Genomic DNA, 12867 nt, shown 5'->3' on the forward strand with positions numbered 1-12867 from the left:
ATTATTAAAGTAACCCAAGTGTATCAAGAAAAATTTTGGAAAATTTATCTCTATCAGAAAGTATCCTCCAGGATTCTTTTTGGTGGGGGAAAAAAAACCAAACTTGTAGAGCATGGATTATATTCTGCCCTTGGAAATTTGGTGACGGGTTCACCGAGTTGCGAGTTGGAGAAGGCTCTCAGAGAGAGGTTCAGCTAAACCACCTCATGGAATTGCATCCCCTCTCTCATCTTGTCTAGTCTCTACTTGGTTAGTTCCATCAGGTTCAGTACAAAGACAGGACCAAAGATGAAAATTTTCTCCCCATACCTGCCCCAGAGGTGCTAGGTCTGTAGATCTGGGTGGAGCTCAGCTATGAGCATTTGGAGAGACACTCCAGGTGATTGTGCCTTAATACCAGTTTGAGAAAATCGTGTATTAAACAGAGATTGCAGGCAATGGAATCTCAAATCTGAGTCATATGCAGTCTGTTCATCCCTCAGCAGCCAATCTGGGAAGGTATTTCTGGGTCACACCATTCTGTGGGAATGGGATGCTTCTGGTTCATCCCACAGTCACAGTGCATAGCCTGGGACGCACCAGGCATTTCCACATTTAGGTGAGAATGAACTCCCCTCTATCCCAACCCAATAGATTCATTCAATGCTTTCCATGTGTCTGTCAGTGTGGTGGGTCTTTCATGCATCAGTTTATTCTCACAATAACTCTATAGGTTATTCCCCCACTAGAGATTATAAAACTTAGGTCCAGAAAGGTTCTTAATTTCTAAACACAACATGAGAGTGGCTGAGTTGGGATGTGCATCCAAGCAGACTGGTTCTACAGACCATCCATCCTCCGACCACTGTGCTGTGCTATCTCTCATCTAAGTCAAACAGATCTGGTATTGGGGAGCAAGGCAGCTCAGCGGGGCTGCTTTCTACCTGAACACAGTCTATCTCCCACCATACTGCATTTTCATCTGTGCCCTAGTTGGAATCTTTCCCCTCTATGGACATTTGTTCAAAGGTCTAAAATAAAAGCTAAACAGGAAGTCTAGAGCAGTGGAGGGGAGCTGGAGCATTTACGTGCAAGACTGGATGAGCCTGCCCATTTGCCATGAAATTCGCCCTTTGCCCTGTACACCAAGCCGACCTCAGGGAGCATAGGCAGCCCTCGCCAGGATGACCAGGGCAAGGGTCAGTGGGAACACAAGCTTGGACCACCTCATATCTTGGATATGTTGATTTTGGCAGAATCTGACCTGTTCTATCCTGTACATAACATTTGTCTCAATATTCAAATTAAAAAGGGGAAAGACCAAAAGTGAAGGATCAGCAGAAAATACAACCCTAGTTAGGAACTGGTGAAACTCTTAAGGACAGACTCATAGGTTATATATTTGTCCTATATAAACTAGGAAGTTTATAAATAAACAAATAATATTATAGATTAATAGTGTCTTGGTAATTTTTTCTACAAAATCTAAGACAAAGAATATACAGTTTGCGTTAGACATACCTGGATTCCCATCTGGCTTCTGCCTCTTACTTGAGCAAATTACTTAGTTTCTGGGTCTTAGTTTCTCAAGGTTTAATTATGGACAAAAATATCAGCTTGAAAGGGTTAGTTGTGAAGATTAGAAATACTGTGTGCAGAAGAGCCTCTTAATAAACGATAGCCAATATTATAACTGCTCTAGAATTCATTCCTAAAGTTAATAGAGTATTTGAAGATGAACCTAATTGTATAAAAGTTGTAGACATCTGGTTGTTATGATTTTTTTAAAAAAGTTTTTATTGGAATAGTCTTGCTTCTGTGGGCTCAAAACATTTTATAAGTAAATAGAAATTTGGCATCTACTTTTCCCTTCAATTCTCATAACAATCTTGTGATGTAAGGTAGGTATTATTATTATTTTACAAATGGCTATGTTAAGGATTAGAAAGATTAAATAGTTTACCCTCAAAATTTATAAAAAGAAGACCTGAGACTCACACCAGCAGTCTTCTGAAACTAAATTCAGAGCTTATGCTACCTGACCACACTAGAATTTGTCATTCATCTTCCAGGTGCCCAGTGAAAATACCATACTTTTATCGCTCTCATATTCAATTATTAGAAAACTGTATCCCAGAGGTGGAAAGTTTATTTGATCATGCAGAGAACCAGCAAGAGATGTGGGGATTCTGATAAAGGAGACTTGAGCACATAAATAGAATGGCCCAACGAAGTCATGAAAGGACGTGGGCACAGTTATTTGTTTTCTGTGCACTTGGACAGGTTACTACCCCTTATTAGTCTGAAGTTTTCCGAGTTATGAACTGAGAGTAACAGTATTCATCCTCATAGTGTTGCTGTGGTGTTTAAAGCAGATCGCAGATAAGCGCCTGGCACGTAGCTGCTCCATAGATGTGTGTTTCCTCTACTTCATGCATAAGGTTAATAAATGTCTACTTGGCAAAATTTGGTAGCTAAAGGCCTAAAGTCATGAAGCCTTCTCATGCCCACAGACCAGGCACAGTGTGTTCTTAGCAGGGGTGGCCAAGCATCTCAGCAGCTCTCGCCTCAGCTGTCTTGCACAGGTGCTGTTCCTGCTGGGGCCGATGAAAATACTTCACCTTCCGTAAGGAAGTTGATTCCTTTCCTTTAGTGCATAAGAGTGATTGCCAGTAAAGGTGCTAACATGATCCCAATGTTGCAGTTAATTATGGTCTGCTCTGGATGACTTAGATGCTGATAACTGATAGATAGAGGAGCACTAAAGCTTCATGTGAACACAAGCTTTCCTAAGAACATGACCAGGACCATTGGCTCACAGCATGAAGACTACTGAGGCACAAGCCACTATGAAATGACCACAACACTTACATGCTATTTCCCTCGGAGCAACAATGAGTCTTGAGTCCCATCACCTACTGTTGAAGCCTCTTTCCTCCATCCCTGTTTGTAGGCTACCTGCACACGGTGGCAGTTCTCAAATGTGGGAGGGTGAAACCCATTTGATTTGAAGGAGACAAGCCTTTCCTGCTAGTATTCATGTCTCTTTGGAAGGCAAGGTAAATGAGGAGACTAAAATGTGTTAGCTGTCTCTGTGAGTAGATGTACATGTATGGGAGTAGGGGAGTACTCTCATCAACTAACCATGAAGGAATATTGTATCCATGACTGTCTCCTTCTACCCAACCCTGATATCAGAGCATACTGTGAAGATCAGCTTATGTGAGGATTACTAGCTACATCACCTTTCTAAAGGCCAAGCTGTGTCCATGACTCTCTCTTGGGACTTATTTACTGCTCTGCCTGTGGTTTGGCACTGGTTTCTTTGCTTGTAAAACTTGAATTCTTGCAGTATTCTATCTGCCTCATCCTGGTGGGAAAATATCCCATTGTTTGTTTATGTTTGAATTTAGTATGTTCTAATTCAATGTTACTATTACAAATAAAAATGGCAGTCAAATGATGGCCAAGCTCTGGACTTCCACAACCATAGGAAGGACACAGTGGACCCAGAAGAACCTGGCTCTCTGGTTCCTCCTTGGGTATGGTTCCCTCCCCCATCGTAGGAACCATAGCATCTACCCTCCTTGTCTGGCCAGGAGCCTCTGAGCAATCAGCCTGTGAGGGTCTCAGCTCTGTCCTGATCCTGAAGGTCTCAGTCAACTCTAACCCCCTCTATCCTATGTTCTTTCTTGGGGGAGGCTGCTGAAAGTCTGAGCCATACCACAGAGTGTGCTGCTGTGACAAATTAAAACAAACATAGTGGCTTAAAACAACAAATGTTTATTATTTTACAATTCAGAAGTCTCACTGGGTTAAATTTAAGGTTTGTCCAAGCTGCTTTCTTTCTGAAGGTGCTAGAGAAGATTTTGTCCCCTTGCTTTTTCAAGCTTCTAGAGGTCACCCACATCCCTTGGCTCATGGCTCCCATCCTACATCAAAGCCAGCAAGGTCTGGTTGAGTCCATTCATGCTACTATTTCTCTGGTTCTCCCTTCTGCCTCCCTCTTCCACTTATAAGGATTCTTGTGATTACATTTGGCCCTCCTGGATAGTCCAGGGTAATGTCCCTACTGTAAGGTGAAATGATTAGCAACCTTCATTCCATCTGCAACCTTAATTTCCCTTTGCCATATAACCTAACATATTCCCACAGGTCTCGGAAATTAGGTTGTGGACACCTTCGAGGGTTGTTATTCTGCCCACCACACAGCATCTCCCTTTTCCCCCATGGCAGAGGGTACACAGGACCATCGCTAAAGGCAGGCCTGGGAAGCTGCCGGCCCTACAGCAGCCTCGCCCACTGAACTGCCTTCACCCGACCATTGGTAAACATTTGTGATCAGCCTCCCTTGGCAGCCTTCCCAGCCATGTGGTCTGAATCAACTCCCAGGGATCTCAATGTCCTCTCCCTTTTAGCTGACACAGCTCTGTGTTTGCAGTTATCACTCTCTGAACAGGTCACCAAACTCCACCTTGGATGGAAATTTCACTTTGGGAAACATGGCTGAGCTATGCTTCCTGAGGCTTTAAACATCTGATTGCTAAGACCAGGCAGAGTGTCAGCTGCTGACTGAGGCCTGGGGCGGCTGGTTTTCGGAGGAGGTTGGCTTCCTCACCAGTCCCTGGGATGGCATATGGCCTAGGTCCAGGAATGAAAGCGTTTGACCCTCTAGTCACAGTCTGGACTAAAGATGGGCATAGGACCCAAGCAGGTGTGGTAGGACCAGTGATGCCCCTCAAACATCCCAAGTCTTTCTCACATTCCTGGTCACCTTACAGTTAGGCAGGGCTATCGGGCTAGTTCTGGCCACAGGAAGGGAAAGGAAATGATATTGGTCACTTCTGGGTCCATGCCTGATTTTCTAGTCATGCTGTAGCAATCGAGGAAATTTTAGGTGGCAAATGGCACAGCTACACTATGGTAGTGTCCGCCATCATCCTGAGTGCCTGAAGACCAGCAGCACACATTGGAGGCGTAAGGCAAGCAAAGCACACACTGGCCTGTGGAGCTCCAGTTGTTACTGTAGACGTCAGTTGTTACCGTGCATAAGCATCCTGTGCTGACCAGCAGAGCAGCCCAATGAGGACTTCACAACCCTTCCCAGTGCTCTCAGAAAACACTCTGCCTCTCTCCTTCTCTGGCATTGCAAGTGTATTTTGTGCTTGGAACTACCAACAGCCGCGTGGGCACAGAGAAGATAGGGCTTCTCTGAAAATGAAGCTACTCTGAAGCAAGCAGAGCCAAGAGGGCAAGGAAAGGAGCCCTGCTGACATTTGGATCCTTGAGAAGTTTGGGTAAAAAGGCTGCTTGACCTTTGACTCTCTCAGTGATGTGAGACAGACACTCCCATTTTCACTCCAGCTGATTCAAATGGCATTTCTGTCCTTTGTAAAGGCAAGTGTCCTCCCAATCACCACTCTTTTTCCTTCTTTCTTCTCGGGGACCCTTCCCATAGAAAGCAGGATTCCTGCATGTCAGGGTGGGTCCCCCAACACAATGTGCTGGCCCTAGAGACTAGAATTGTTCTATATACTATCTGCATAGCCCCTGTTGAAGTCTAAATACATTCCCCTTTTCTATTTCCTGAGAAGGGAGGGTACATTGACAGGAGCAGGGAGACAGTATAATCAGCAAATCAGTAAAGGGAAGAATTCGCCCAGTGGTTGAAAGTACAACAAAGGGAAAGTGAGTATTGATGATCTCCACTTGCAAAGAAAATAGCGCTGCCCTGAAGTCGCTATAATACTCTCTCCGCATTGATTTGCCTTCACATGCTTCCTATTCGTTAGTTTGGGCATTTGGGAGAATGACCAAAGGTTTTGAGGTTCCCATCCCCAGCGGAAATGTGTGCATAGCTTCATCCACAGTCTCTTTTGTTCCCTGTCTGAGCCAGCAGGAGGCATGAAGAGGACCTCGGCTTGGAATGAGGTTACACTCTGTGGCTGTGGGATTGTACCAATATAACAGGTCCCCTGAGGGGTCAGACCAACAAAGCTGACCTCTGCTTCATGCTTTAACCAATGGTGCCAAATTGTGACCAGTGATGAGGCTGGGCTGAATCACATTTTGATGTGACCTGAGCTGGCCCTCATTCCCCACAATCCTAACATGTGATTCTTCAGGAAGCTCCCTGAATAGACCAAATGAAACCTCCAAACTTAGAAATGGCCAGTGGCCTGGAGGCAGCAGGCTCAGAATTTCTTCAACCTTCACCACACTGAGTCAGTAGATAAAACGGAGTCTTTACCAAGTGCCCTTCTGATACAAACTCAGGAATTCAGCAAGATCTGCAGGAGAAATGGTATTTCATTGTGTGCAAAAGGTCAGGTGCAAATTTCCCCAAAGCTCATTGTTAACTTATAGCTTTTATTTAGCAAGAAAACATATATGCACATTTCTGGGCAAATATATGTTACTAAGGTGACCGATTGTCCTCCTTTAGGGAGGACAGTCCTTCTTTTGTAAGTTCTGTCCTCTCTCAAAAACTGTCCTCTTACATGTCCGCCTTTTTGATATTGGAAGATTAATCTATAAATGTCCGTATTCGATCGATGCAGAGTTGATCCATTGCGTGTGATGTGACATATTTGTATCTAAATGAGTACTTTTTTCTTATAATTATTATTAAAAATTAATAGACATGTAAGCATAATTACAATATAAAATATTAAGAATATTTTAATCACTTATATTATAGTGTATTATTGTTGCAATGAATAAAATGTTTCTTTTATTTATGATATTGTTTTCTTCCATTTTTGTCCTCCTTTTCATTGTAAAAAAGTTGTTCACCTTAGTGTTATTGACTGGAAATGATTGTTAGAAGATTAGGAATCTCGTTTCTTCATCCTGATGGCTTCTGGTGGTGAGTATTCAGGAACTTTTCCCCGTCCAACTCACCAAATCCAGAATATATTAACACATATTTCAAAAGGCTTATTTCTCCATTGTAAGTATTACTGTTTGGTGGCCAATTCTAAATAGTTCCTGACCTGCATGAAAAGAAACTGGATGCTATTTGCTAACTGTAAATAGTAAATGTCCTTAAGTTATACTTCCTCATTACTCTGGAGAGTTAATAGCGTTAACAATGTAGCATACATATTAGTCGTGCAAATGTGATGGTCCTACGAAGTTTTACTTAGAGAGTTGTAGAATTTCATGTGAAGTATTATCTTACTTACATGTTCAAATCTTCTTGGCAATGTTCCCCAGTCTTTCACCTTGAGTGCCACTGCATCTAGAGGCAGAGTGTCGTAAATGTTGCTGCAGCCCTGTCTCATCCCCTCACCACCTCTGATTTTAGCCACAGCCCAGAACAGACTCACCTTGAGCTGATGGTGTCTCAACCTCCAGTGGGTGCCCCACATATTTCAACATCTGTTCATGACCTTATCCCAGGCCATTATTGTGCAAATGCAGCCCAAAATTAGGGTGGTGCATATGCCTTGGGGGAAACAGACAATCAATGGGGATGGACCCTGGGACAGTGTGGCAGCCTACCCTCCTTCAGGTGAATGATCCCGGAAGTCCTTCTGCAAGACTGTCAGAGGTTCTAGATAACGCTCACTTACTTTCCTGTTACCTGGGATTATCTCCCAAATAAATGGCTTGCATTCAAGCTCTTGTCTCAGGCTCTCTTTTTGAGGAAAACTAACAAATACAGCCTATTCTACTGTAGTGGGTAAGAGTATGAACTTTAGAAATATACTGCCTGATACTACCTATGTGACCCTGAGCAGGTATCTCAACCTCTATGACTTAATTTTCTTCATCTGTAAAATGGGAATGATAATATTATCTACATCCTAATTGTTATCAGGATCAAGTATTTTGAAAGCTCTTAAAAAGGTGCCCGGCCCATTGTAAGTGCTATCTATATAAGCATTGTTTCTGCACAGAGGTCTGCACATATAATGAAAACCATTCATTGTTTAAGCGCTTTTCCCTACAGTGAGTGGAATCTGTCACCCTATAAACTTCATTCTTTAGACAAAAATGACCAAAACTTTCATGTCACAGTAGCTCAGTTGGTTACAAATGAGGAGGCTGGGAAGTGAGTGAAGTTTATTGGGGATTTCTAAATCACTTGGTATGTCCTTTCTCTGGGCCAGGCTTTGTCCTAGGCACTAAGGCCTTTAAAAACAAAAAATTCTATAGTGATAAGACAAATAGATTATTGTAATAGATCTGTAAATGAGTAGCAGTTTATTGTTATAAAAATACTAATAAAAACATGAGTAAGCCATAATTTTCACCTTTTTTCTTTTTAGAAGCAGGGTTATAAATAGTAAAATACAATATCTAGCCTCCTGACAGCCTGAGTTTATTACTGTAAATGTTCTTCTGTTCATAACACCTGCCCCCCTTCAATACAGAGCCTAACACTATGTTTGGATTTCATTTGCAAATACAAAAAGTAAGTTTCAAGGAAGTGATAAAAATCAGAGATTGTGAGACCACAATGGGTCTTCGAGTGGCAGACTGTGTGTGTGACCAGGAATACAAGGGAAAACTACGGACTGTAACAGCAGGCTCCAATTAGCCCTGTGCACTCCCACTCCTTTGCAAACATAGCCACTTTGTTTCCATGGCCTCTTTCTTCAAAATGTGTTCTTTGCACCTGCAGCATCAATACCACCAGGGAGCTCAGTAGACCCACGGACCCTCAGGCCCCAGCCTGACCTCCTGAACCAAAATCTGCATTTAAGCAAGATACCTAAGTGCCTCCAATGTGCACTAAAGCTTGAGAAGCTGTCTCAGGAAGGAGGGTCATTTGCCTGCTTAGCCAGTTACCCGGTCCCAGTTTATTCTGATATTTGCTCACTAGGATGACAGAAGACGGACACTGATCCACGTGGGAAGCAGGGACAGACTGGCATAGTGCAGGGCGTCAGGGCTGAGAGGCAGGGAGGGAGAAGCCAGTGAGCAATGGGGCTTAGAGAGAGACACCTCTCTAAGGAGAATCTTAGGAAGTCGTGGCTGTGATTTCTGTTTCATTCCTACCTCTCAGCTTCATAAAGAGACCTTCAATGAAACCTCCATATTTTTTACCTAGAAAGAAAAAGAAAGGAAAGCTGTAAAGAATAATGTTGTTAATATTTATGTACTCAACACCTACAATTCATAAAGGTTAATAATCTTGCATGTTTATCCTAGATTTTCCTTTTAAAATAAAGGGTTGTTGAGAAAATTGAAGTCCCTTATGTCCTCCCTGGTCCCATCCCCCCTCTCTCTACAGGAAACCACTGTCATGACTTATATACTTTTATCACATGCACATCTCTAAACAATATAAATATTGTTTTGTGGTTTTTAAATTTACATAATTGTTTTAGTATACAAAATACAAATAACATTCTAAAAGTTATAATTTTGAAATTCTATTTCTATCAAAATATATTGATCTAGCTCATTCTTTTAATTTTATTTTTTATTGTAGTAAAGGATACTGTTGGGCAGATAAAATGTATTATGCTCACTTTGTAAAAGATACCGCTGCCCACCTGGAGGTGCCCAGGTGATATTAATGAGTGTTGGGGGCAGGCAGAATCATCGTAGCCTGGGGCTTGGTTTTGGGATTAAGCCTTTCCCACCCTTTTTGCTGTGGGGCGGTACAATCCAATCATGCCTCAGAGAAGTGACTTTGTATTAGAGACTTCCCTATTTTGTATATTGGATTAAAGATTTTGAATCTACACTATAAAATGGGGGCAGAACGGGAGCTTGCTCTCTTGGTTCCTGGGATGATTAGCATGAGAGAGCAGAGGGAGCAGAGCAGAGAGCAGAAAGAGGCCATGTGGCCAGGAGAAGCAGCCAGGATGGCGGAGTGCTGAGTGAGATGCCAGTTTGTGCAGAGTTTGTGTCTGGGATAAGGAAGGAGATGGGGAACTGAGGAGAATAAGACTGGTGAGCTAGAAACCTTTGATTCTAGGAAACTCGGATAAGTCAGTGGCTTTGTGAGCACTGAATGTGAGTGGGTTTTGGAGCTCAGTGTATGTTTGTACTTGCCCGCCGGGTGCAAGCTAGAATTAAAAATGATGGCCCACCAGTTTGTGGCTCCGTTGTTTCTTTACTGACTGTCCGAATCCAATGCGAACCTGCATGAGCCGGGCTGCTGTGATAGTGGCCCTGGCTTCTGGCTTTACAGATACGTAATACAATTTACCATTTTTAAAGGTACATTAGTAGCATTAAGTATATTCACAAATTGTGTGATCATCATCATTACCTACTTCCCAAACTTTTTCATCATCCCAGACCGAAATTCTGTGCCCATTAAACAATAAGTCTCCACTACCCCCTTTCTCTAGCCCCGGTAACCCCCATTTTACTTTTTGTCCTAGACTATTTGCTTTTTTTTTTTAACGTTACTTATTTGCTTTTAATAGCTACATCACATTTTCACAATACATATATCCCGTATTTCCCCATGTATAAGACACACCCTTTTTCAAAAAGTTTGAGGTCTAACAACTGGGTGCATCTTATATAGTGATTGTGGCATTTCAAATGCCATAGATGGAACTGAGGCCAAAGCAATATAAGAAGACAGTGGTTCATCATTAGACAGAGATGAGGACAAGCTAATTGATGGGAGTCTTGAGAGTGATGAGGAGTTGTATGAATTTTATGATGAATAAAACTTGAGTTCAATAACTTTATGTAATACATTTTTTTTTCAAATTTCAGGCCCCAAAATTAAGATGCGCCTTATACATGGGGAAATATGGTATTATGTGTTCCTCTTTGGGCTAAATTACTGTATTAGTTTTCAATTACTGCCCTAACACAGTTACCACAACTTTAGTGGCTTAAAACAACACAAATTTATTACCTTGCAGTCCTACAGTTTTGACGTCTGACACGGGTCCCTCTAAGCTGAAATCCAGATGTGTATGGGGCTGCGTTCCCTTCCAGAGGCTCCAGGAAAAACCCCTTTTCCTTGTCTTTCCAGCATCTAGAGGTTGTTTTTACTCCTTTCCTGGTGGTCCTTTGCTCCATCTTCGAAGCCAAAAATGTAGCGCCTCTCGGACTCTGCTTTCACGGTCATGTCTTTTTTTCTGACTCTCCTCTTTTACCTCCTTTTTTCTCTTTTAAGCACCCTTGTGATTACATTGGGCCCACCCAGCGAGTGCAGGGTCATCTCCCTTTGTTTAAATCAGTTGACTAGTAACCTTAATTCTATCTGTAAGCATATTTCTCCTTTGACAGAATATTCCTAGCAGATTAGGCTGTGGATATCTTTGGGGAGGGCATCATTTACTTGTGACAAATACTAAAACAAACAATGTTGCAGCTGACATCCATATATATGTCTGTTGGTGCTCACTTGTGCGTGTTCTCTAGACAGTAGTACATCTACAGTATAATTTTCTTGTCCTTCTTTAAGACTATTCTGGAATCAGATTTGTCTTTATTTTGGATACAATCTTTGCTGAGAAGGACCCCAAGGAGGCCCAGCTTTACTCAGGTTGCACATGAATAGAGGCTTTGACCTTCACCTTTCAGACTTGACCTTGTATTTACTCCCTTAGAAGGCCCTACTTTGGAAGCTTTAAAGGTCGTGGTGATAACTGAGGGAAGCCAACAAGTACCACAAAAGTCCATAGAGGATTTTGTACTTGACTTATCTGTGGCATGTGCTAAAAAAAAAAAAAAAAAAAAAAAAAAAAAAAAAAAAAAAAAAAAAAAAAAAAAAAAAATTGTCTCTGGGATGAGGGAAATGAGGACCAGGAGGAAGAATTGGCAGAAGACAAGGCAAGGAGAGAGTCCTGGCATCTGGCCCAAAATGAGACTGGGCTTCCTCAGCACCAAGTGTAAGAATAGATGGTGTATAATAAGCGTGTGCATCCACGGGGCTTGCCCCTTTGGAATCTGCATATTACCAAGATGCTGCTGTTGATCAGTGTACTTTTAGCATTTCATTAAAATGAAAAGCACATTCTTTTGACTGTTATTACAGAAGGAAGTCGTCACTCTTTTCGGAAAAAGCTAACTTCCGTAGATAACCGAAGATCATCACAAATCAAGTCTTTTAAAAAAAAGAAAGCTCTCAGCTGACTAAGAACATTTTTGGTCAAACAATGACCAAAATTGATTTTCTGATATGGCTCTAGAGCAAAGTGATTAGCCATCCTAGTTATTCAAGACTGGGTTTTTGCCAATTATCCTAACTTAATTATAAATAGTCCCCACTGTCGCTCCAAGCATGTGTGATAAATTATGACATCCTATCCTGAATGCGGTTCTAAAAAGGAAGTAACAAATATGTGAGTAATGGCAGGATCTGGGGGTTGATTCCTGACTCCCCTGTATGACTACTTTTAAGGGCTTATTGATATAAATGTTTAAGTTCTGATATATTTGCTTGAAAAGCAAACACACAAACAAGCCACCCTCTACATTTTTCTTGGCTTTTTTTTGTTTGTTTGTTTTCATAAAATCATGAGCATGCAGATAGCAGGCAAATTGTTGTGGTGTGACAGCAATTGCAGCAAACCTCCCTGTTCCCCTTTCACATATCATCAAGGTGAATTTATATAACTTCTCTGCCTACAGGGTATCCTTGATATTATTACTGTAACGAGACTGTATCTCAGTAATGATGTTAGGAGAAAATAAAGGAGCTCATGTTAGTAGGCTGTGTCCTGAGTCCGCAGTCCGCAGGAATGCCCTTGGAGACATGGCTTTCTTTGGAGATATAACCAGCAGCAGTGGCTGTTCCATGTCACTAAAAAAAGGGAGTTGTGAGAACTATTGCTAATGAGGGCAGCTTATTCCTGTGCATTGCCAACAACTTAATTCCGTACACACTTTATCTTCCTTCTCGTATTAGGGAAGGATATACTGGCATCGCTTCATAAATATGACCTTACTTATTAT

The sequence above is a fragment of the Saccopteryx bilineata genome, chromosome 1, assembly GCF_036850765.1.
Source record: "Saccopteryx bilineata isolate mSacBil1 chromosome 1, mSacBil1_pri_phased_curated, whole genome shotgun sequence".
NCBI lineage: Eukaryota > Metazoa > Chordata > Mammalia > Chiroptera > Emballonuridae > Saccopteryx > Saccopteryx bilineata.